Raw genomic sequence first — 24,992 nt, 5'->3', positions numbered from 1 at the left:
TTTTTCAAAGCACTGTACCCTGCTCTGTGGAAATGAATTGGAAAAAGCAGCCCCAATCCTCCTCTTCTGGGGTCCCGCCTGCGCTCCTGTCTCTTCTTCTCGGTGTGCAACCATACAGCCATTACCTATTGTGACACACTCCCAGGCTAGATCCTGAGCAGTGCTGCATGTGTCCTCAGACAAAGACAGTGCAGCTCAACCCCACCTATTCATTACAGGATTTGACTGACAGCATCGGGATCCGGATCCTGATGCCTCAGCAAAACCTGTGACATCAGGGAGAGCCACTGCAGATGGGCACAGTACTGGATCAAGTGGGGATTCGGGTAAGTATAAGGGGGGGTGAGGGGGATCATATTACTACCTAAATATTTTTTACCTTAATGCAGGGAATGGATTACAGTAAAAAAATTTTAGCCCTTAGAACACTTGAAGACTCCTACTCTCCTAACAAATTTACACAGTTTCTAACTTCCCTTAATCCTCCATGTTTATCAGAAGAGCATCCTAAAGAACTGACACAGGTTCTAACTTTATCAGAGGAGCATATGAGAAGCCCAACACACCACCTTCCATGATTGAAAAACTCACCACTGCAGCAGCAGAGGCTACCAACAATAAAGTGCTAAGTATAGATGGTCTCCATATTTATATATATATATATATATATATATATATATATATATATATATATATATATATATATATATATATATATATATATATATATATATATATATATATATATATATATATATATATATATATATATACACATACACATATACACATACATATATACACACATACATATATATATATATACACACACATACATATACATATACACACAAAGAATATGGTACTATTTTCTTTCTGAATTGCTAGCAGTTCTTGAGGAGTTGAGGAGGATTCCAGTACAAGTTCTCGTTCAGGCTCTTTGACATAAGCAGTAATACTAGTACTAAACAGGAAAGGACATCCTTATTCCAGAATTATACCTATCAATTTCTCTTGACCTCTGATGTAGTTTTTCCAAAGTTCTTGCAAACCAAAAAATTGAAGTAATACACAAATTAATACATGCCAAACAATCAGGCTTCATTCCCTCTAAAATGACAGTTATTAATGTCAGAAGGGTAAATTCTAAATATTCAAATTGTTCTTGACAACGTGGGCAATACAGCTACTCCGTCTCAAGCTGCTGCTGCCAAGGCATTTCATAGCACTAAATGGAATACCTATGGGGCATCCTCTCTCACTTTGGACTAGGATCTTATTAAACTAAATGGCTCCAAATTTTACATTTTACCCCAAAATGATCAATAATACACTCTCAGAACTTTTTGTTTTTCTCAATTTGTCTCCTTTTTGTGCTGGCAGTGGAGCACTTTGCAATTGCCATCACTTGGTTTCATGGGATCTCTTGGTAAGAAAAGGTTGTGATATACATGGACGATGCACTACCCTTTTTGAGGAATACTGCTTTTAGTTCCTGATGGAACCCATGACCCTGTTTGGGTAATTTTCTGGTTTTGGTACTATCAAATCAGTTTAGCTGTCACTGGACCATATTGCTCAAGATATACCACTGTGTGCTCAAATTAGAATCAGACAGTGTCAAATGCCTAGGCACGAAAACAGAAACCGTATAAAGAATGTAATGTTTTTGCCTAGATTTTGGCAGAGTTTATGGTAATGCTGTGGGCATCAAAGACGTAAAATACCCCCTTCTAGTAACACATTCATACGTAAGGCACCTAAATATGTAATAAACGAAGGCCAACTCACTGCAAATTCATTAAGGGACAATTGGTGGAGCAGTGGAGGGAAGTTTAGTATGACAAGGAGTTAACCTGAAACCAGATCACAGTCAGCCCAAATTCCTTATAACAGCAGAAAGTATTTTGCTGCACTTAAAGTTCTGGAATGCCCCAAGTCCCACAATGCATTGAGGGTGTCTCAAAAGAATTACTGAGAGTTGCAAGCATTTAAATTTGGGATGCAAGAGAAAGGGTTGGTGGCATGACTGAGCTGCGACTAGAAAGCAAGTTTCTGACACTTAAATATTTTCATGATAAGACATTTGACAAGCAGTACAATAAACCCAACTCTAAGCAGCAGAAAAAAAAAATATTACTTGCAGTGGAGCATTCCCACACTACAAGGGTTAAATAGTTGTTAAGTCATAGATAAGGCCATAGATAATATGATTTTCTTTCCTTCCACCATGGGAGGAAGGAAAGGAAAATCACTTGATTTCCATCAATACAGTCAATGTCGATGGGGGAATGCCTTCCGCTGTGCTAGTTTATTCTGCCAGTGGGGGGCATAGGAGGCATTTCCGGTTGGCAGTATACAATGGTTACTGAAAGAGGCTATAGCTGCCAGAAGTTACTGTATGTAGAAAAACCCAACATGCTAGTTGCACCCAAGTTAATTGATCAATTAGCTTGCCTATACATGGTTTGAATCTCAGCCTGTCCCTGCTGAACCGGCAGATATTTCAACTGAGATTCAAACTGTCTATGGCCAGCTGTGGTCTGGGGGTCCAGGAATATGCTGTAATACCTGCTTCTTCCTTGACCCAGCAGGCTTCCGCCACACTGTATGACAACCCCCCCCCCCCCCCACCCACACACACACACACACACACTCTGATATTACATGCAATGCTGAACCAATAGTTCTGCATTGTACAAGAGGACACAAGGCTCTGTCTGCAACTCAGTGTCACTGAGAACAGGGACAGTGTCTGCTGCCAGGGGAGAGACAAATAAGACAAGTATTACACTTCTTCCTCTACCATATAATGGTTACTACAAAAGTAGTATTTTTTTTTTCTTTTTAATACTTAAGCCCAGTTTATTTTTAATGAGCCACCAGTGGCGGCCCGTCCATAGGGGGCGCCCGGGCGCCGCCCCCCCTGTGTGGGAAAAAAAAAAAAGTCAAAAAAAAAAAGTCAAAAAAAAAAAAAAAGTTTTAAAACTGCCCCTTTAAAAAAAAAAAAAAAAAAAACGGTCTTTAAGGAAGTGCTCGAGCGCCGGTCACAGTGCACGCCGGGAAACGCCACGCCAATGCAATCATGAGATTGCAGGCGTGGCGCTTCATTTGCGGGCGTTTAGCCCGCCTCAGGGCGCTTTCTGAAGCGCTGAGTAGCTTCCGCCCGGCGCTGTAGTATGTGTTACTACGGCCGGGGGGAAGGTTGATTGACATCTGAGTTGACTCAGATGTCACTTCCTGTCTTCTCTCTCCCATCTCACCTGAGAGAGGAAACAGGAAGTAAGAGGAGTAGAGCGGTGTGAGGAGCGGCTGCGGAGGTGACACAGTCAGGTAAGTGGGGTGTGTGTGTGTGTGTGTGTGTGTGTGTGTGTGTGTGTGTGTGTGTGTGTGTGTGTGTGTGTGTGTGTGTGTGTGTGTGTGTGTGTGTGTGTGTGTGTGTGTGTGTGTGTGTGTGTGTGTGTGTGTGTGTGTAAAACTGCCCGACCACCGCTAGAGGGAAGAAAAAAAAAAGGGCCATGCAGCGGTCCCAAAACGCTAAGCCATCTCTCTTGATGGACCAGAGGATTGCATATTGGGGAAGAAATTGAAGCTTGATTCATCAGCTGCAGACGAGATAAATCTGGCAGATTTAATGCCCAGGATAAAAGTCCAAGAAGTCGATACAGTTGAGGCCTGCACACATGAGGTCGCATTGCCTGCTGATGATGAGTATGTGCCTCTTAGACCACAGGTTGGGCAAGCTGCAAAGGAATATCCATTTATACTTGATGCTTTTCAGAGAGAGGCTATTCTGTGCATCGACAACAACCAGTCTGTCCTCGTCTCTGCTCATACGTCGGCTGGAAAAACAGTGTGTGCAGAATATGCTATAGCCTTAGCTCTGAGAGAAAAACAAAGAGTAATTTTTACCAGCCCCATCAAAGCTTTAAGTGTGTGTGTGTGTTAGTTAACGTGCAGGTACAGCCCCTACTTTTCTGTATGTTTCTGGGGAAGTGAAAGCAATAACATCTGTTCTTATGCGATCTAAATTAACATTATTAAAGCACTATATAGCTTGTGTCCGTTTTGAAAATCTTGTATCCACCGTTAGGGCCGGTTCACACTGCGAGCCGCGGCGAGGCGTCTCCGACTTCCTCGCCGCGACTTGCAGGGGGGGTCAGCGGCGACTTGCAGAGGACTTCTGCATAGAAGTCAATGCAAGTCGCCCCCGAAGTCGCCCCGAAGTAGTACAGGAACCTTTTTTCTGAGTCGGAGCGACTCGAGTCGCTCCTCTCAGAACGGTTCCATTGTACTCAATGGGGACGACTTGCGGGAGCGAGGCGAGGCGAGCCGTGTCGCCTCGCCTCGCGCCGCAGTGTGAACCGGCCCTTAGGATATAGACAGTCCTGGCTTTGAACAGGATTTGTGCTTGAGTGTGCCCAAAAAAGAACATGAAGGCTTTACTCAGATACTGCACAGTCACTTCGCAAGTATTTTTTTGCAATTAGCTTCAGACTTCTTTGGATATTTTTGGGGCTTTAAGATCCATACTTTTTGCAAACAAGTTCTGTTGCTATAAAATTGAATAGTCCAATATTTGCTTATCAGCACTACAGTTATTAACAGGCAATATAGATGCACTTTCAGCATCACATTTTACACTAGCAGAGCATTTAACACAATTTTGTTGTCAAAATTGTGACTTTGAAGCATAATGCCACCTTTCAGCATGTATGAGGCAGTGAAATACTCCAGGTGGTTATAACACCCATACATTGCCAATCTAACATGAGCACAACCATTACAAGTCCACTGTGCTCACTAGGTAATTGCAGCATGCTTGGGGTAAATACCGTATATACTCGAGTATAGGCCGACCCGAATATAAGCCGAGGCCCCCAATTTACCCCCAAAAAAACTGGCAAACTTATTGACTCGTGTATAAGCCGAGGGTGAGACATGCCCGTCCATCCCTGTGTGTCCGTCCATCCCTGTGTGTCCGTCCATCCCTGTGTGTCCGTCCATCCCTGTGTGTCCGTCCATCCCTGTGTGTCCGTCCATCCATCCCTGTGTGTGTGTGTGTCCATCCATCCATCCCTGTGTGTGTGTGTCTCCATCCATCCATCCATCCCTGTGTGTGTGTGTGTCTCCATCCATCCATCCATCCCTGTGTGTGTGTGTCTCCATCCATCCATCCATCCCTGTGTGTGTGTGTCTCCATCCATCCATCCCTGTGTGTGTGTGTTTCCAGCCAGGAAAATGATCCTTAAATTGCTCTCGCTCCCATCTCTTGAAGGGGAATAACATTTTCTCCTCTGCGTATTAATCAGGCATTCGGAGGAGACAATGCCGCTGTGAGGAACGCAAGCCTCACCTGAATTTATTGGAAAAGCCCAACAGGAGATGCAACTAAATTCTCTCAGAAGTTCTGAAATTGGGAGCATTAACAGTTTTCATCTAACTGTTACAATGTGATGCCAGAACACCCACGCAGGTAAATCAGATGTAATAACGGGGCCTTTAACTATGTAAATTCATACTATAATCTTGGAAATTTCTGGGTGTGGCTTATGAGAAGTGGGAGGGGCCAACTGTGGATGGGCGGGGTCTTGCGCCCCCCCATCCTAAAACTTCACCAGCCGCCACTGTGAGCCACTGATAAAAACTTAAATATACTTTTAAAAAAAACTGAGCAAAAGTGCACTTTCCCTTTCTGCTTTCCCCCAGTGACCAAAAAGTACTACTCCGAACCAAATATGAACCTTGAACATAGTCTTTTGTGTCACTTTTCTCCTAACCATGTTTGAACAGGAGATTCATAAATTATTCAGGTTGCCCTACATAACCTGTCTGAAACTGCATAATAAGAAGGAGATAAAGAAAAGAATGGGGATTGTGTATTTTCTTTATCTCATTATTTATTGGTTTAGTATCACAGTGTAGCAGATGTGTGGCCCTGTAGAGGTTTGTGGGGAAATCTTCATAGGGAAACACACAGGAAGATGGAGGTACAGGCTGAATGTATACTGCTTAGAATTATACTATCAACTAGTCAATCAGTGAATGGGGGACACTAAAGAGTGAGTGGCTGTCTTCTGGTGATGTGGAGGTTTACAGCTGCTACAGGGAAAAATTGCAACGCTCACCTGTCCCCTCCTGCTCTCTCTGCCATTCACAAATCTAGTACTGTTATTAGGCTCCCATGCATCGCATTTCGTGAATGGGCAAGGGGGATTCTGTCAGTCAGCTGCTTTCTAACCACTTGCAGAATGCAGTGCATTCTGGAAATGCAGTAATAGCAGTTTGTGAATAGCAGAGAAGGCACAAGGGGACAGGCAGGCGAGTGGTGCAACTTTTTTCAGTTAAAGTCGCTGCTGGTAATCTTTACAAGTGCTGAAGACCAGCCTCTCAGAGCATTATTTGATGCTATGAAAGAGAAACTACAGGGATGACATAGTATACTATGTCATAATATATATATATATATATATATATATATATATACATACATACATATACATACATACACACACATACACACACATACACACACATATACACAAGTACAAGCATGTTCAGCATGTTGGTAGGAGTGTCATAATCTGGGGCTGCATGAGTGCCTGTCTGCACGGGGGGAGCTACAGTTCATTGAGGGAACCATGAATACCAACATGTACTGTGACATACTGAAGCAGAGTATGATCCCCTCCCTTTGGAGACTGGGTCGCAGAGCAATATTCCAATATGACAACGACCACAAACACACCTCCAAGACGACCACTGCCTTGCTAAAAAAGCTGAGGGTAAAGGTGATGGAATAGTCAGGCAGGTCTCCAGATCTAAACACTCTTGAGCATCTGTGGGACATCCTCATCCACATCTAATTATATATATATTATATATATATATATATTATACATACATACACACATACGTGTGTGTGCGTGTGTGTGTGTGTGTGTGTGTATGTGTATATATATATATATATATATATATATATATATATATATATATATATATATATATATATATATATATATATATATATATATAAAAAATATATATAATTACTTTATTAAACACCAAATGTTAACTTTAAAGTAGCATTTCAGCTTTCAGGATTCTCTAAGTCTTAAATCGATTGCCGACTAAATTAAAGAGTCAGTCTGAATGCTTCGACACCATTCAAAGAGAGTCTTGCATTTATTAACAAAAAATACACACATTGCCATTTGTGTGGATGGAGGAATCTGTTGGCTAAATAATAAAAAAAAAAAACTAACAGTGTATGGCCAGCTTCATTGAGTAAATAGTGATTAAATAGAAGCTATAGAAAATAATAAACCTGGCTTGAACCTTTACCGATTCAGTAGTCATTTGGGAAAAAGTCAGACGGACACCGGCTGCAGCCAATAAGCTGCAGTCACTAGTCATGTATTCTTGTAGCTGCAGGTGCTGGCGGTCAAAATAAAATAGCCCATAGCAGGAGATTTGTCCATCCACGCCGTTTAGTGTTGACGGGGGAATCTATGATTTCTTTTGTTCAGCCTGCTAGACTGAATTAGAGAAATCTTTATGCATATGGCCAGCAAAACCATTTGAATACCAGCCTGTAATACTCCATTACCAGGCCATTTGTCAATGCTGTGCTAGTTTGACTGACAATTACTCTGTTATGCAACACTGTAGCCAAATTAATTTCATAGCTTTTTATTTTTGAGACATTTTATGGTGGTATTTATGAACCAAGGTTTTTTTGTTTTGTATTTGTTTTGCTTTTTACGCTAAAAATAAAAAGAAAGACCAAACATTTTGGAAAAAAATCCTCTTACTTTCAGTTAACTTAAAAATGCCAAAATAGTATGAAAACCCCTAAAATTGCCTTTTTTGAAAAGTAGGCAGCCCAAAATGATCTAATTTTTTGCCAAATATTTTTGAAAATGAAGAAACATGCCAATACTGAGGGGGTTAAACATGGAGCTTGAGAATAGTGCACCAAATACCTTAAAGTGGAACTCCAGTTTATTTCTAACTATGCTTAATTCTGCTCATACCCCTCTTCTAACTCCTATTCTATGTGCCCTGTGAAAGGAAGATGTTTATACTTACCTATTCTGCGTGTACTCTGGTCCAATCACATGATCTCCCCAGAGGCTGGCTTCAGGGGAGAGGTGAGATTGCCGACACTGGATGAAATGCCTGGGCGAAGAAGTCATCCATAGGCTTGCTATGGGGCATCTGTTGTCAGCTGTCCCTCCTCTCCACTGAAGCCGCCACTGAGAGCAAAACAAGTGACCAGACCGAAGCGCCCTCAGAATAGGTAAACATAAACTTCATGAGCCATGGTTAGGTCTAACAACCAAAACATGTTGGCGTTTTTGTGAGGACTTTATGTGTTGTTCCCTCCAAATAAAGGATATTTATTTGTGGATAATACAGAAGTGCCAGAATTACATCAAGATTCAAAAATATACACATCTACCTTTCAGAGGGTAGTTAGAATAAGAGGGAAAATGGGGGTGGGAACAGGTTTAAGCAGTTAGGAAAAGTCTGGACTTCCGCTTTAGCTGTACAGGTCATAGACAGAGGAAGGAGGAAGTAAAGGGGTTAATTTTCACATACAGCATCACGGAGATGAAGGGATTAATGTTGAGAAGGGTAGGATACGACAAGGGTAAAAGAAAGTTTCAATATACAGCTCTTATGAGACAGTACAGAGATAGGAGAGGAGGGGGGCCTGAACGGCTGCTGATCCATTCAATCTGTCCCCATTCATAATTACTACAATCCCTCTCCTTTCCCTGTTGTAAGAGGAAGGGGAGGAATCTGCACTGTAAACAGTGGCATGTGATTTCAGTGATGACCAATCACAGTGATCACCTGGTACCCAGCCCCTCAGATTACATCTAATGACAGCTCAGTACACAATGATCACCAGGTGGATTGGCCACCCGATAGCTATTTAACCAGGGATGCTTATAAATGGCACTGGGTAGATAGAAGGTCACCGATCCGCCACTGAAAAATGTACAATGGAACAAAAAGTGGGTTTTCGGTAGATATCTCCTGGGGCTTTTATTTTGAAAAGCTGAAATATACATGCAATTGGTGATACTTTGACCTCTAGTTATTTCAACCCTCCTTCCATTCATATAGGAATAAGAAGAGGTACACTAGGATTAGGATAAACAAAGAAAACAACAGGAAAAGTAATATCCAAGAAGAGGAATGTTAACCACTTCAATACAGGGCACTTTCACCCCCTTCCTTCCCAGCCCAATTTTCAGCTTTCAGCGCTCTAGCGCTTTCAGTGACAATTGCGCGGTCATGCTACACTGTACCCAAATGAAATTGTTATCATTTTGTTCGCACAAATAGAGCTTTATTTTGGTGGTATTTATTCACGACTCCGTTTTTTTTTTTTTTGCGATATAAGCGCAAAAAAAGCGGAAATTTGGGAAAAAAACAATATTTTCTTTTTTCTATTTGAAAAGAAATCCAATGAAATCAAATTTTGTCATAAATTTAAGCCAAAATGTATTCTGCTACATGTTTTTGGTAAAAAAAATTCCGTTAAGTGTATAATAATTGGTTTGTGTGATCACGGACATATGTACGCAAATGATCATGTACATATGTGTGCAGGTGATCACGTACATATGTGTGCAGGTAATCATTGGGACATGTGATTTTAGTGGGACATATGTGGGGGACATGTTTTTATTATTAGGGACATGTGTTTTTATTATTTGGGGACATGTATGTTTTGGGGACATGTGTGTTTTGGGGACATATGTGGGGACTGTGTTTGTACTGTGTGGTGTGTTGTGTGTTGACACTACACTGATGATCAGTGAGTAAAAAGCTGTGAAAAGCAGCCCATACTCACTGATCATCAGCCGGCTGCAGCGATCCGCTCTCCTCTCCTCTGCGATGACTTCCGTGTGAGGAGAGGAGAGCCGATTGCCTAGCAACCGGCTGTTTGTTTACATCACATGACGGCCGTGATTGGACACGGCCGTCATGTGATCAGGAGGGCCAATCACAGAGCCCTCCTGCCGATCTGAGATGTGCCGTGTCCGGGTGACACGAGCACATCGGGATCGCGCCGCTGCGCGGGCGCGCGCGCGCGCGCGATCCCGCTACTCCTGAAGGACGTTCCTGAACGTCCTATCAGGAGCAGGCGGCTCCCACCCGGCCGTATATATACATTGGCCGGGTGGGAAGTGGTTAAGCTTAGAAATAAAACAAAAAACGATCACGGACTTGAAAAATATGAGAGAATATTTACAAGTGGCAGATTTGTTCCCTTTGAACTTTGTTTAGCAGAAATGTTTCAAAGTAAATTTACAATAATGGAAAATAAATGCAGTTCCCAGGGATTTCTGCTAAGAACACGAAAAGGACACTCCAACATATACAAATGGTACTTCAAATACCTTCCGAAAAAAGAAAAACACAAATCAAAATAAAGATTAGTCTGTAGTGTGTTAAGCCTCTACATGTCACATCTGTATGAAATACTGCCCGACATGTTACTGGAATTCTTTTAATCCAGTGAATTTAAGCATTAAAATCTGTTACATAGTGTGAAAACATCAATAACCAACCACATAAAACCCTGTTAACATAACAGTATTTCATTGCTGGCGTTTGAGCATAGATTTTTCCAGATGCCCTGTTTTTGCCGTTTATAAACAAGGGGCATGAAAACAGTCCAGTGACAAAGCACAGAGACAGGAGTTGTGTACTGGGAGATATGTTGTGACAATGCAGGCTGATCTCAGAGGACCGAGCTTTCCCCTAGCAGAACTTGCCTTTTATTTCTAGTTCTCTGGCTGCCCTCTACTGGACTGACTTATATTTGGAAAGCTAGTCATTGATGAACACCAATTACCACCAACCTGCTCATTTTTTTAAGTTTTTTTTTTTTTTAACCTAGCTAATTTAATTAATAATATAATTTTCAAGATAAGAATCCACCCTTGCAATTTGCTAAGGGTACACAAAAAGGAAGTAAATACTAACCCTATGCATATATATATATACAGTGCCTACAAGTAGTATTCAACCCCCTGCAGATTTAGCAGGTTTACACATTCGGAATTAACTTGGCATTGTGACATTTGGACTGTAGATCAGCCTGGAAGTGTGAAATGCACTGCAGCAAAAAAGAATGTTATTTCTTTGTTTAATTTTTTTTTTAAATAGTGAAAAGTTTATTCAGAGGGTCAATTATTATTCAACCCCTCAATTCAACAGAATTCTGTTTGGTTCCCCTAAAGTATTAAGAAGTAGTTCAGGCACAAAGAACAATGAGCTTCACATGTTTGGATTAATTATCTGTTTTTCCAGCCTTTTCTGACTATTTAAGACCCTCCCCAAACTTGTGAACAGCACTCATACATGGTCAACATGGGAAAGACAAAAGGAGCATTCCAAGGCCATCAGAGACAAGATCGTGGAGGGTCACAAGGCTGGCAAGGGGTACAAAACCCTTTCCAAGGAGTTGGGCCTACCTGTCTCCACTGTTGGGAGCATCATCCGGAAGTGGAAGGCTTATGGAACTACTGTTAGCCTTCCACGGGCTGGACAGCCTTTGAAAGTTTCCTCCCGTGCCGAGGCCAGGCTTGTCCGAAGAGTCAAGGCTAACCCAAGGACAACAAGGAAGGAGCTCCGGGAAGATCTCATGGCAGTGGGGACATTGGTTTCAGTCAATACCATAAGTAACGTACTCCACCACAATGGTCTCCGTTCCAGACGAGCCCATAAGGTACCTTTACTTTCAAAGCGTCATGTCAAGGCTCGTCTACAGTTTGCTCATGATCACTTGGAGGACTCTGAGACAGACTGGTTCAAGGTTCTCTGGTCTGATGAGACCAAGATCGAGATCTTTGGTGCCAACCACACACGTGACGTTTGGAGACTGGATGGCACTGCATACGACCCAAAGAATACCATCCCTACAGTCAAGCATGGTGGTGGCAGCATCATGCTGTGGGGCTGCTTCTCAGCCAAGGGGCCTGGCCATCTGGTCCGCATCCATGGGAAGATGGATAGCACGGCCTACCTGGAGATTTTGGCCAAGAACCTCCGCTCCTCCATCAAGGACCTTAAGATGGGTCGTCATTTCATCTTCCAACAAGACAACGACCCAAAGCACACAGCCAAGAAAACCAAGGCCTGGTTCAAGAGGGAAAAAAATCAAGGTGTTGCAGTGGCCTAGTCAGTCTCCTGACCTTAACCCAATTGAAAACTTGTGGAAGGAGCTCAAGATTAAAGTCCACATGAGACACCCAAAGAACCTAGATAACTTGGAGAAGATCTGCATGGAGGAGTGGGCCAAGATAACTCCAGAGACCTGTGCCGGCCTGATCAGGTCTTATAAAAGACGATTATTAGCTGTAATTGCAAACAAGGGTTATTCCACAAAATATTAAACCTAGGGGTTGAATAATAATTGACCCACACTTTTATGTTTAAAATTTATTAAAATTTAACTGAGTAACATAACTTTTTGGTTTGTAAGATTTATGCATCTGTTAATAAATCCTGCTCTTGTTTAAAGTTTGAAGGCTCTAACTTATTTGCATCTTATCAAACCTGCTAAATCTGCAGGGGGTTGAATACTACTTGTAGTCACTGTATATATATATATATATATATATATATATATATATATATATATATATATATATATATAAGCTCTGGTCTGGTGACCTGATCCCCACTGATTGTGCACTTCAGCTGCAGGGGAGAGGAGGAAGCGATTGACAAAGGCTGGGAATTCCAGGAGCTGTGACATCACCATAGGCTCCAATGTCCCAGCGCTCCTTCTCCCCTGTAGACTGACACGGGGGTGCCGGGGCTGCAGATGACATGACAAGTCAGAAGCAGTAATAACAGTTAAGCATACAAATATTTTTTACACAGATTAGGCAGCATAGGTAGCAGCAAGTGGAAGGAACATTTTTAAGACTAGTTAGGGTTAGGCCAAAATTCTATTTTAATGTCCCTGTATTGTATGGGATGACACGGAGGAGGGAGCTGGAGCAAAATAGAAGGTAAGTGATAGAGCCTGCACTGGGAACTCCTAGACATAACGAGCATTTAACACTTGCATTGTGGGGGAATGGGGCACTGCATTTTTTTTTTTAATTCCTAGAACTGGGCTTTAATATCATTATGCTTTCCCAAAGCTGAAAATCGGCCCTTGTAAATGTCACTGCCTTTCAACAAATTATATTATATATATATATATATATATATATATATAGGTGTGTGCAGCCTATTGCATTAGGGTGTGCACAGCAAAGCTTAAATGCACATGCATGTATATACATATACAGCCTTCCTTTTGTCACTCTTCCCCACCGGCACACATTCTTCGAGCCTCCAGATTTAGAGAGAGAGAAATGCATCCACACTTTTTATAAGCAGAGTTGCTCGGTGGGAGATCTTTCCCATCTACCCATCAGCACACAGATAATGCTAATATGAATTGGGTGATTAGGGTGTGACCAAGCACACCCGGCACACCCTGTATATATAAATTTAACTCCATGTACAGATTTTATGCATAGTTACATTGCTATAGCTTAGACCAATGCAAGTATACAGTACATATGCCATACCTTTTGGATCCCTTAGGAAGCTGGAAACCACTGTTGTCTTCTAGGTCCTATACTCTGACTGAACTACATGGAGATTGTGGCATCACTGCCCCATTTTTCACTTAGTCCAGTCAGAGGACGCCTTGAAAAATGTCCGTGACTGGTGCCTGGGAGACCTACTGTGTTTACTATGCAGCAGAACAGCCACTTGGCATGGGACTCAGTTGACCGTGGCGATCACTATAGTAAGGGAGACTACTATAGTGATTTCCAGCTTTCAAAGGAATCCCAAAAGGTATAGAACATGCATACTTACATGCTCCAACCTGGACCAATATAACATGTGGTAGTTGATATCTTCAAACTTTCCCACAAGCTCATAAGGAAGGTGCTATGCTCACACAGCTGCATTTTCCAGTTACTTTTTCTTTCATTTCTGCATGATCCAACTATACAACAAGCTGCTTCTCACGTGTGTCTGGTATCAATGACTGCAAGCGCGGTGCAACAGAAAGCTCACGTCAATTCCAACCCATGTAAATGAATGAATATAGCTGGCACTTGCTGTATCTCTTGCAATACTTTATTTATGGGAGGGAATACAACATGCAGTCCTCAGTGGCAGCTGGTGATGTTTTTGGATGGGGGGGGACAAAACCCCGCCCATCATTCTTGGCCCCTCCCGCTTCTCATAAACCACACCCCTTATATAAATCCACCCACTCCATCCCTCGTATTCCCCTTGCTTCCACCAATAGTGACAGGAGTGTACAGCTCAGATCACAGGACAGAGTATATATCTCGATAAAATATTGACTATAACTATAGTATATCCAGTAGTTATTGTAGTGTATCCAGTAAATGTATGTATAGACATAGAGTATATATTGGTATATACAGGTTACCCCCAGTGATACAGCTCCCAATGAATACATGACAGTAGTGCAGGTACCTCTTAGAGCCATGCTAAATTCTCCATCAATTACAGGGTTACAAAAAGCAATTTTTACAGGAGATCAAACACAGGATAAATGAGAACTATGCCCCTAGTAATAACGCTTTGTTATATTAGAGAGGGGGCTCATCCAAGTCCTTATAAAGCACTTGTCAGCAGTGAAAGGGTTTCCAGGATTATGAAGAGGCAGGAGATGAAAGGCCTGTACAGATCAAACTCAATTCATGCCATCACTAAATGTTTGTGAAGGTCTTAGCTGGTATCAAGGACAACAAGGCAGCAGAAGACAGGGGTAGGAAGGACTTTGGAAGGGGCCAGGGAGGGGGGGGGCCTTGGAGAACTTTCTATGCTCTGTACCTCCAAGCAGTTTGATGTCATTTATCAGCCACTGCCTAGTCCTGGAGCTAACAGGGCCACTCAGTGAGGTCAGGCAGAGCGTGGGGTTGGGTCTCGAGGGCAGAACATGCCTTCCTCCTTCCCGCAGCTCCGCTCGAGCCAAAGAACGGAGGTGCCGACGTCACTTCGGGCTTTCGTCTGCTTCACGAAACCCGGAAGTGACCTCTGGGTTTGAACAACAATGCTCTCGCCCGTAGAATCACAGTGATTTTACAGGCGGAAGCTACTCGGCGTTCTGTATTGCGCCGCAAGGCGGGTTAGAGGCCGGCAAATAAAGCGCCATGTATGCAATTTCGTGATTGCATAGACGTGGAGCTTCCCATAGTGCACTGCATATATATATATATATATATATATACATATACATATACATACACATATACACACACACACACACACACACATACTCATACTCTTCTAGTCCCCTTCATCAGTTCATCCCTCACAATCCCTACCTTTTGATTCACCAAACCCTCCCACATAGATTGAAAACTCGCATGGCCACTTCAACCCTTTTGTTTTGAATTGCACTGTTGGTGTAGTGTCTCTCTAACTTGTAAAGCGCTGCTGTTGGCGCTACATAAATCCTGTATTGTAATATATACATACATACATACATACATACATACACTAGCGCTGGGTGATTTTCTCCAAAAAAAAAAAAAACTCGATTGGAATCAAGTTTTCTTTTTTGATGGACACCGCGCCGGTCCTGAGGAGCTGCGGGAGGAGCCGCGGCTTCGGCCTAGTCTGTGGGGCCGAAGCCACGGCCTTCAAATCGAGGTTTTTTTTTGTTTTGTTTTTTAAATCGCAGATTTTTTTATTGGAGAAAATCGCCCAGCTCTAGTGTATGTGTGTATGTACCATATTTTTCGGACCATAAGACGCACTTTTTCCCCCAGAAATATGGGGGAAAATGTCCCTGCGTCTTATGGTGAGAATATACAAAAGGCACGAGATACGAGACACTATTCCTACCATTCAAACTGATATTGCAGCAACATTCCTTCTACTGACACCAACAATATGGCAGAATTACTCCCAATGATGCCAAAGATTAGGCACCATTCCTCCCACTGATACCAAAGATGGGGTACCATTCTTCCCACTAATACCAGTCAGTCACTATTCCTCCCACTAATACTAAAGATGGGGTACCATTATTCCAGTCGATACCAATCAGGAACAATTCTTCCCATTACTACCAAAGATGGAGTACCATTTATTCCAGTTGATACTAATTGGGCACTATTCCTCCCACGAATACCGATCAGGCACTATTCCTCCCAGGAATACCAATCAGGCACTATTCCTCCCAGGAATACCAATCAGGCACTATTCCTCCCAGGAATACCAATCAGGCACTATTCCTCCCAGGAATACCAATCAGGCACTATTCCTCCCACGAATACCAAAGACGGGGTACTATTTCGCCACCTACTGATCAAATTTACTACCCACACTGGTCATGGTCACGGCGCGCGCACACGCGCACACACACACACACACACAGAAACCCCCCCCCATCCCAAGGCTGCAGAATAGTAATAGTAATCTGCGCCTTCCCTTTTTTTTTTTTTTTTTTAGAAACTTTGGGCCCTGATTGAAGGGAAATATCTTTTTTTTGCTAGAGCTAGCGCAAAAAAAAAAAAAAAAAAACACACACCATGAGGAGAAAAGACAATGAAGTCATTGCCAGGGTTAATACTGTACTCAGAGGTAATGAATACCTGTATGTGTTATAATTACACATGCCTTAGTGAAAATATATACAATTCAAGAAAACAAACCATCAAAAACATGAATTTGCTTCCAGATTTATCACGTGTTAATACAGTATCATTGCTTGAGAAAAGAAATGTCCCCCTGTCATTCACCACTATCCATATGTGAGACCGGCCTATGCAGATTACTATTTTGGGCTTGGCTGCCTTCCAGGTAATAATGAAATGCTGTAAGAGCAGTTTAGTTACAGCCCATATCTCTGCTTTAAGGGTTACAGAGCAAGTATATGTGTCCTTCTGTTTGCTGCTACACTTACAGTATGAATGAAACACTCACATTCAAACCATATGAAATAAGCACACAAATACATTTATATTAGATGTACACAAATTATATAATTGCATAACCCTAATAAGAATGTTACACAACAGTCTATTATAATGCTTAATAACTTTCTATTATTTTTAAAGCTCTCTCTGCCATTAAACCCAAACGTTTTGGTGTTTATATTTGTAATCACGCATATAAAAACACACCACATACACAAACACTTTAATATGCTGCAAATAAATTGTAAAATATAACAATAGTTACACCAACAATACTTATTTGTAGATCCAAGCCTCTTACCTTGTGCATCCAGTTAATTCACAATTTGTCAAAAAGTAACCCCAGCAAAAAAGTCACCCTGAAACAGAAACAAGTTTGTGTTTACTAGGTACAGTAAGCGGAGAACATTCACCCCGACATAAAGACACTGTTGTCATACATCATGCTAGAACATCTTGTAACTTCAGAAAATACTGCATTCCATGTATATGTCATAAGACAGAACACGGAGAAATGATCATGTGCAAAGTGAAGCAGCCCATAACAATCAATCTGTTGTTACCATCCATAAGTATAGAGCATTCAGAATGAAAATTTATTGGGCTAATGCACTTGTACGAAGTGTGGTCACTATGAATTCTAATTTAGAGCTGCGAGACTTGGCTTACAGCAAAGGTCACTTTTTCATGATGATAGTATACTCCATATTTGACGCTATGCATTGATGCCAGGAGGTCTAGAGGCAGGATGCATGCATTTATCCCATTACCAGGATTTGGAGAAACCGGAGAGGGTGCTCTGATTTTTTAGCCTTTTTTTCCTTTACCTGGTGATCTAGCAAGTAAGTGCGTTTCTAATCATCCTTAACAGATTTTTTTATTTGTTCAGCTTTTTCTTTATTTATACAACCTTTATCCCTCCCCCCAAAAAATTATAATAATAATAATAATAATAATAATAATAATAACTACTGTAACTACTTAAAAAATGTTAGCTGAAGTTCAGCTTAAAAAAGGTTGACCTTTTGTTTTTTTCTAAATTCCAGCTCCAGCATTAATGTACTTCTTTTGCAAAAATAAAACAGCTTTCCATTAAGTCTACACAGGCTTATCTCACTCTCTTTGTAGCCGTTTAAAGACATTGCTCGATTACTTCTGCCTTACTTTCTGGTCAGTCTTTAGGTCATGACACAGGAAGGAGTTGATCAGCTGAGGGTAGATGATGCAGGATGTGTGCCAATGAGATCAGATAGTCAACTCCTTCCTGTGTCATGACCTAAAGTCTGTCCAAGAAGTAAGGCAGAAATAATCAAGCAGTGCGTCTAAGCAGCCATGAAGAGTGAGGTTTGCATGTGTAGAATTCATGGAAATCTGTTTTATTTTTGCAATAGAAGTACATTATGCTATATTGTTACATAGGGGAGCTGGAATTTAGGGTTCATCCAACTCTGCTATTGCAGCTAACAATACCTTCTCCCCAGATTAAAGTGGTTGTAAACCCTTACAACCAACTTTGACCTACAGGCAAGTCTAGATTAAGGCTTACCTGTAGGTCCAAGAAATATCTCCTAAACCTATACGGTTTAGGAGATATTTACCCGAAGACAGCCACCGCGGTTTACGGCGCATGCGCAGTAGACAGCGGCACGCAGGCGCATTGGGCAGGCCGCAGATCGCGACGATATGCCGCGAGTGTCGGCTCCCGTGCGCATGCACGGGAGTGACGTCATCCCTGCTCCCTGGAAGTCACTCCGGGATCCATGTCAGCGGCGGACATGAAGACGGAGGACCGCTTCGGGGGCTTCGTTCTCAGGTAAGTTATTCATAATGAGCTAGTATGCTATGCCTACTAGCTCATTATGCCTTTGCCTTACAGGGTGTGCTTTTTTTTTGGCTTTACTTCCTCTTTAACAATGCTGTTGTGTCTCTGTTGCTCCTCCAATCAAAGTAGAGCCACTTCAAGACACAAAGTGTGTTAATAGCTGGACCACTATGTGAAAATAATAGAAAAAAAAGCCTATAAAACAAAAATGAATGCAGTCACCACATTTAGGGCTCGGTAAGCTGCAATAGATTAAACTTTTGTTTGAGCTTAAAGCCCCTCCCACATCTGCCTTTTGGACACCAAGGTTGTCCGTTACTTGAGCAATCAATAATGAATCGAAGGGGATGGACAGGCGTCTATCTTTTTGGTGAAAGTTATTTTCACATAGGATTGTTTTGACTTTGAAGACTTATATGGTGCTCAAGTTACTGGCAGAGATTTGCCTGGGTTCACACTGTTAAGGAGCCCTGATTGGAAACTCCATGAAACAAATCTGCTTACAGTTACACCCACCTACCTTTGAGTCTATCCAGGTCCAAAAAAACACACACACACACACACACACTGTGTGCATTTCAATTTTTTCAGACCTCTACGTGAAGAATTGGAGGTAACCTCATGTAAATGGACATCACAGTCCATTTATATCCACCTGCCAATAGAGCTATAACAGGCCTGCCTATGTCTGCTGGACAGAAACTGAAAAGAGCCACGAATGTAGAAAAACTGACATCCATCCAGTTTTGCTCTGACTCAGCAAGGGATCTGCTTATGGATTCCCTGCTGATCAGAACAGACCAGTTACATGTGAAAGAGCCATTAAGTGTAGCTCATTTTTGCAGCCTGGTAACTATTAGATTTAGATGTGGCCTATACACCACAGCTGCAAGTTAACGGTTTGAAGTGGTTTTAAAGGCAGAATGTTTTTTTGTTTTTTTACCTGAAAGCTACTTATATATTGGGGCATCGGCGGTAAAGCACCACTATTTTTAGCGACACATTACTGTTGTTTTAGCAGCACTATTCGGCTGCTAGCGGGCACTTTTAACCCCCGTTAGGGGGGGGGCGAAATAGAGTTAAAACCTTCTGAATGCAGCCCTGCCCCAGCCCCCTCTTATACTGTACTTACCTGAGCCCGATCCAGCAATGTGCACTAGAGCAGCCGCTCTCTCAGCCCTATCCCTCCTTGTTGGCTCAGAGACAGCAGCAGGAGCCATTGGCTTCTGCTGATGTCAATCACAGCCAGTGAGGAGGGAGCGGGGGGTTCAATGGACACACAGAGCGGAGCTTGGGAGCAAGCCTGCACAAGTGCCACCCCCCCCCCCTAGGAAGCAGCTATGGGGGCTCTCGGTTTGGAGGGGCCAAGCCAGGAGCACCAGAGGGACACCAAAGAAGAAGAAGATCAAGGCTGCTCTGTGCAAAACCACTGCACAGAGCAAATCCACTATTCAAAACCACTGCACAGAGCAGGTAAGCATAGAATGTTTGTTATTTTTATTTAAAACAATTTGAGCATTTAGAATCACTTTGAGAATGTTATCAGAAGGGTAAACATCAATTTGTATCTAGCTTTAACAGAGTCTGGTAATCATATCCCTAGTAAAAGTTCTAAAAAAAATCCTATTTTATTTAAAGATTACAAACCCACCCAACTTGTGCATAAAATGTTATTTTCACTTGTAAAATTAACGTATAATGAGGATGATTATAGGCAATACATCTTAGATCTTAGACGAGTGCTCATCCTAATAAAACTTGCCTGCGCAGGGTGTAAAATAGATTAGAATGAGTGATGTGTAATCCATCCATGCTCACCGACTCATACACCTTAGGCTCTGCCCAGTAACTACATGATGTCCTGTTTAGGTTGCTTTTATCTTTTCATAGCAGTAGTGTTAACCAAACAATTACCCAAGAAAGACACTACCTATATGTTATGACCACAGCAACTGTGAGCACTAGGACCCTATCTACAGTATAGGAGTGCATATGGTCTCCTTGTTGTTTCAGGAGTTTCCTCTTGGTACTCTAATAACTTCCTTCCACAATTCAAAACATGCAGCAACAGTAATTGGCTTGCTTCTGAGAGGTTCGGGCGTGCGTGCAAGAGCGTGCACATGTATAACTGTGGTAGGGGGGATTAGAAATTCTTCAGGTTCAAGCATTAATATAAATGGCTGTGGTTCTGTAAATTGCAGCAGAATATCTGATGTCAAATAACCGAGATAAAAACTAAATAAGTTAGGTACCCCAAAGCTACATATTCTTCCAGACAACACATGTTTACATATGCCTAGTATATTTTTTATTTTAATATTTTCAACACAAAAAGAAAACACCTTTAACCACTTGCTTACTGGGCACTTAAACCCCCCTCCTGCCCAGACCAATTTTCAGCTTTCAGCGCTGATGCACTTTGAATGCGTGGCCATACAACACTGTACCCAAATTAAATTTTTATAATTTTTTTTCCCACAAATAGAGCTTTCTTTTGGTGGTATTTAATTACAGCTGGGAGTTTTATTTTTTGCTAAACAAAAAAAGATGCAAAATAAAAAAAATTAAAATAAAATCATGTTTAATAGTTTGTTATAAAATTTTGCAAACAGGTCATTTTTCTCCTTCATTGAAGTGCGCTAATGAGGCGGCACTGGTGGACACTGATAGGCATAGTTAAGGCGGCACTAATAGGCACAGATAAGGTGGCACCGATAGGCACAGATAAGGCAGTACTGATGGGCACAGATAAGGCAGAACTGATGGGCAAAGATGGGCACAGATGGGTGGCACTGATAGGTACCACTGATAAATGGGACTGATGGGCACAGATATGTGGCACTGGGGTGCAGCACCGTGTTGAGGCAAATTGTGGGCACTGATAGGTGGCACTGTGGGCACTGATGGGTGGCACTTTTTTATTACTGAGGTGGCACTGGCAGGGGGCAGGTGGGCACTGGTAAGCTAGCCGTGATCGGGGCCGATGTCCCGATCACGGCCGCCGGTCATCGGCTTTTTTTTTTCTCCTCGCGCTGTCAGCGTGAGGAGGAAATATAGCCGATTACCGACTCCGTTGTGTCACATGATCAGCTGTCATTGGCTGACAGCTGATCAAGTGGTAAGGGGTTGGGATCGCCCCCTTGCTTTGATCCGTGATCAGGCGAGTCTCATAGACTCGCTGATCACAGAGCGCGCCGCGCGCGCCCCTCAGGAGGCACGCAGGCCGCTCGTGCACGGGACGACGTCAATAGACGTAGTCCTGGCAAAGTAGCTCCGCGCTGTAGCCGTCATTCGGCTATAGCGCGGATCCCTAGTGGTTAAAAGCCTTAAGTCTAGTACACAGGATCCAACAGCCTTTTACACAATGCAGTGAATAACCCCTTAGGTTCCACAGTGAGTATAACAACCATGCTTTACTGCATATACAGACAGATTTTAGGCCCGGTTCACACCGAAACTGGCTGCGGATCGCACAGGAACATTGTGCGTCCCCATTCTCTGGTTCGGGGCCGAATCAGGGCCAAATCGTGATTTCGGCCCTGAAACGGAGCTAAAGACACACAGTGTTTCTGTGCAGTGTGCTCTGCAGTTGCCCTGGAGATATGTGAACCAGCTCCATAGAGAGCCGGTCACATTCTCCTGCTATGCAAATTGGATGAAACCCACATCCAATTAGCATAGGTGCGATCCCAGCCTTACTGTTGTGGGTTTAGTAACATTTGAGCATGGACCAAGCAAAGGACATATATATTCTTTTCCCTAAACCTCCCTCCCCCAAACATTTACCTGCCTCCTCTCACTCCACCAATGTCCTCATCTGCAGCAGCACTCTGCCACAGGCTCCTGCTGATGTCAGTCAAATCCTATAGGAGGGATCAGGGGGCATGGACGAGCCGCACTGTGTATGTCTGAGTACACACATCCCACCTCAGGAGCACACCACAACGGGTGTCCCCACAGAACATGGTCTGCTATGGGGCCATCGTAGGAAGAGGACAGTACCGGTGGAAGACAGACATATAAGAGGCAAGGGACGGGCTCTGTGCAACATTGCTGTACAATGCAGGTAAGTATCTTTTATTTTAAGAAAAACAAATTTGCCCTTAGAATGACTTTAAAAGGTCCAGGGGAGAGTAGCCAACCCCACTGGACATGACAAGAAGAGGAAAACCAACCTCAGAGTGAACAGAAGAATAGTGCAAATGGTGAACAAAGAACCAATGAAAACTTCCAAAGAAAAACAAGCTGAACTCCCAAGGTCAAAAGCACACCAGTGTCCAATCCCACCATCCATAACTTTTTGAGGGACAGTGGGCTCAAAGCAAGAAAACCAAGGAGAACTCCACTGTTCGGCTTCAGAGCAATTTTTTCTATTTTTCGCAATACATGTAAAAATCTTAATTTTTGGCTATAAAATTACTTAAACCACCAGAACATTATATATTTTCTGAAAGCGGAGGCCCTTTAGAATAAAAAGCTGATAGTTGCAGCTCTATGTTCACATATGAAAGCTTTCAATTCAATGTACTACCCAAAGCCATAAAGCACACAGTCTCAAGCGCAGGTGCACCAACAAGGTAAAACAACCAAGAATGGCTAGGAACTAAACATTGGACAATTCTAAACTGGTCTTCTAAGGTCATTGAGCTTAATCATATGAAATATCCATGAGCAGAGCAGTCTGGAGAAGACACCCTTCAAACGTGAGACAGCCGGAACAGTTTGCTCAACAACAGTGGACCAAGCTACCCATTGGCAAGTACAGAAGTCTCACTGAGAGCCGTTTGCAGTGCTTGCCTACAAAGATTGCACAGCAAAATTTTAGGAGAAGGGCTCCATCATTTTTGCCCATGATGATTTAATTTGTTTTGTTATTATTTTAAGTATGCTTTTGAAAAAAAAGAAAAAAAAAGAAATCAAATGTAAAGTCAGATTTTTTTTTTTTTTCTTTTATTACATGTGGAATAAACAATGCCTGATGCCATTTAATTTTGTTAGATTCAAGTTAGTGGTTTTAGAGAAAATTATGGGTAACAACAAATTTCACCATGACTATATAAAAAACAAAATTATGGGTACCAACAAATTTCACCATGACTAAAAAAATAAATAAAATAAAAATAAAAATTAATAATAATCCAGCGTCCAGGATGTTTGACAATGCTCCAATCAGCTTAGATGCAATTAATGGTACCTAGTGTTCAATGTGGTTAAAACAAAGATTTCTGACTTAATTATATGTATGTAGATGCTTTCAGTCCCTGTCACGTACAGATTTACACCATCAAGACTGGTTTGCTAAGATTTTTCAAATGTTAGTATTGATTCTTGTTATGTCTACAAATATGCCAAGTACAATACCTGTGTGAAAAGTTTAAAAAATTAACAATAGCAACTATCTGCAGATTCAAACAAACTTTATTTTGCTTTGTGAGTGGTTCTTTTCAATCTGAACATTAAATGACCTTACTATCGCTACCACTTCTGATACTATGATTGTGCACTAAATACCGATTGCGATGTTGGATTGTTTTTGATATTTAATAAGGTTAATACAAATAAGTTAATTCAATAAAAATCACATGGACATGACATGAACATGAAACAAGAACGTTTTTGGAATACTCCAAAATAAATTACAAAATATTAACAAAGACATAATAAGAATTCAGTATACATATACAGACCTTAACAGACTCTTGAAGGATTGTGACTTTAAATGAGCTTCTTCTGCCAATCCCCGCACCCACCTCCTGTGTATTGCAGTCCCTCAGTGCCAAGCTGAGACAGTTCTGTTCTAGACAAACACAAAGAGGAGGAGGGCTGTGAATTGTGCCCGCACAGACTGGTAAGCAACAAATATGATGCACAGACTCAAGTCATCCTAGTGCAACAACAGAGACAATATGATGGGGTATCTGTGACCTCTACACTGTCCTATATAAAGTACCACCCTGCCTGGTCACACAATCACAGATAATTACCATCGTCTGACAAGCCCATAGCCTGGGGCAAAATCACTGCCCTATTTTTATTTGTTACCGTATGCATTTATTTATTGTAGTTGTTGCATTACTAATGCAATAGACATATGTAATCATATAGGGAAAATAAATTAAATACCGCACTTGCGCAACAGTATAATTACAAATAATTTAAAGCTTAACGAA

At 41.9% G+C, this 24,992-nt stretch overlaps 1 protein-coding gene across 2 annotated transcripts in view; it reads right to left on the bottom strand.

Annotated features, from left to right (window-relative positions):
* The window catches only part of MAPRE2 (microtubule associated protein RP/EB family member 2), a 261,893-nt gene that overhangs the window by 216,625 nt on the left and 20,276 nt on the right, over positions 1 to 24,992 (bottom strand). The window contains exons 1-2 of one of the 2 annotated variants that reach the window (XM_077492653.1): positions 24,510 to 24,616; positions 17,302 to 17,359 (exon numbers count right to left, since the gene is read on the bottom strand). The gene's annotated coding sequence lies outside the window, so the exon portion shown is untranslated. Of the gene's footprint in view, positions 1 to 17,301; positions 17,360 to 24,509; positions 24,617 to 24,992 lie in introns of those variants that run through there. The other variant, XM_077492654.1, reaches the window with a different exon arrangement.

Source organism: Lithobates pipiens, unplaced genomic scaffold (assembly GCF_037356315.1).
Source record: "Lithobates pipiens isolate NorthernLeopardFrog02 unplaced genomic scaffold, aLitPip1_a1.2 Scaffold_19, whole genome shotgun sequence".
Classification (NCBI taxonomy): domain Eukaryota; kingdom Metazoa; phylum Chordata; class Amphibia; order Anura; family Ranidae; genus Lithobates; species Lithobates pipiens.
The sequence above is the reverse complement of the archived record's forward strand: the minus strand, read 5'-3'. Positions and strand labels throughout refer to the sequence as shown.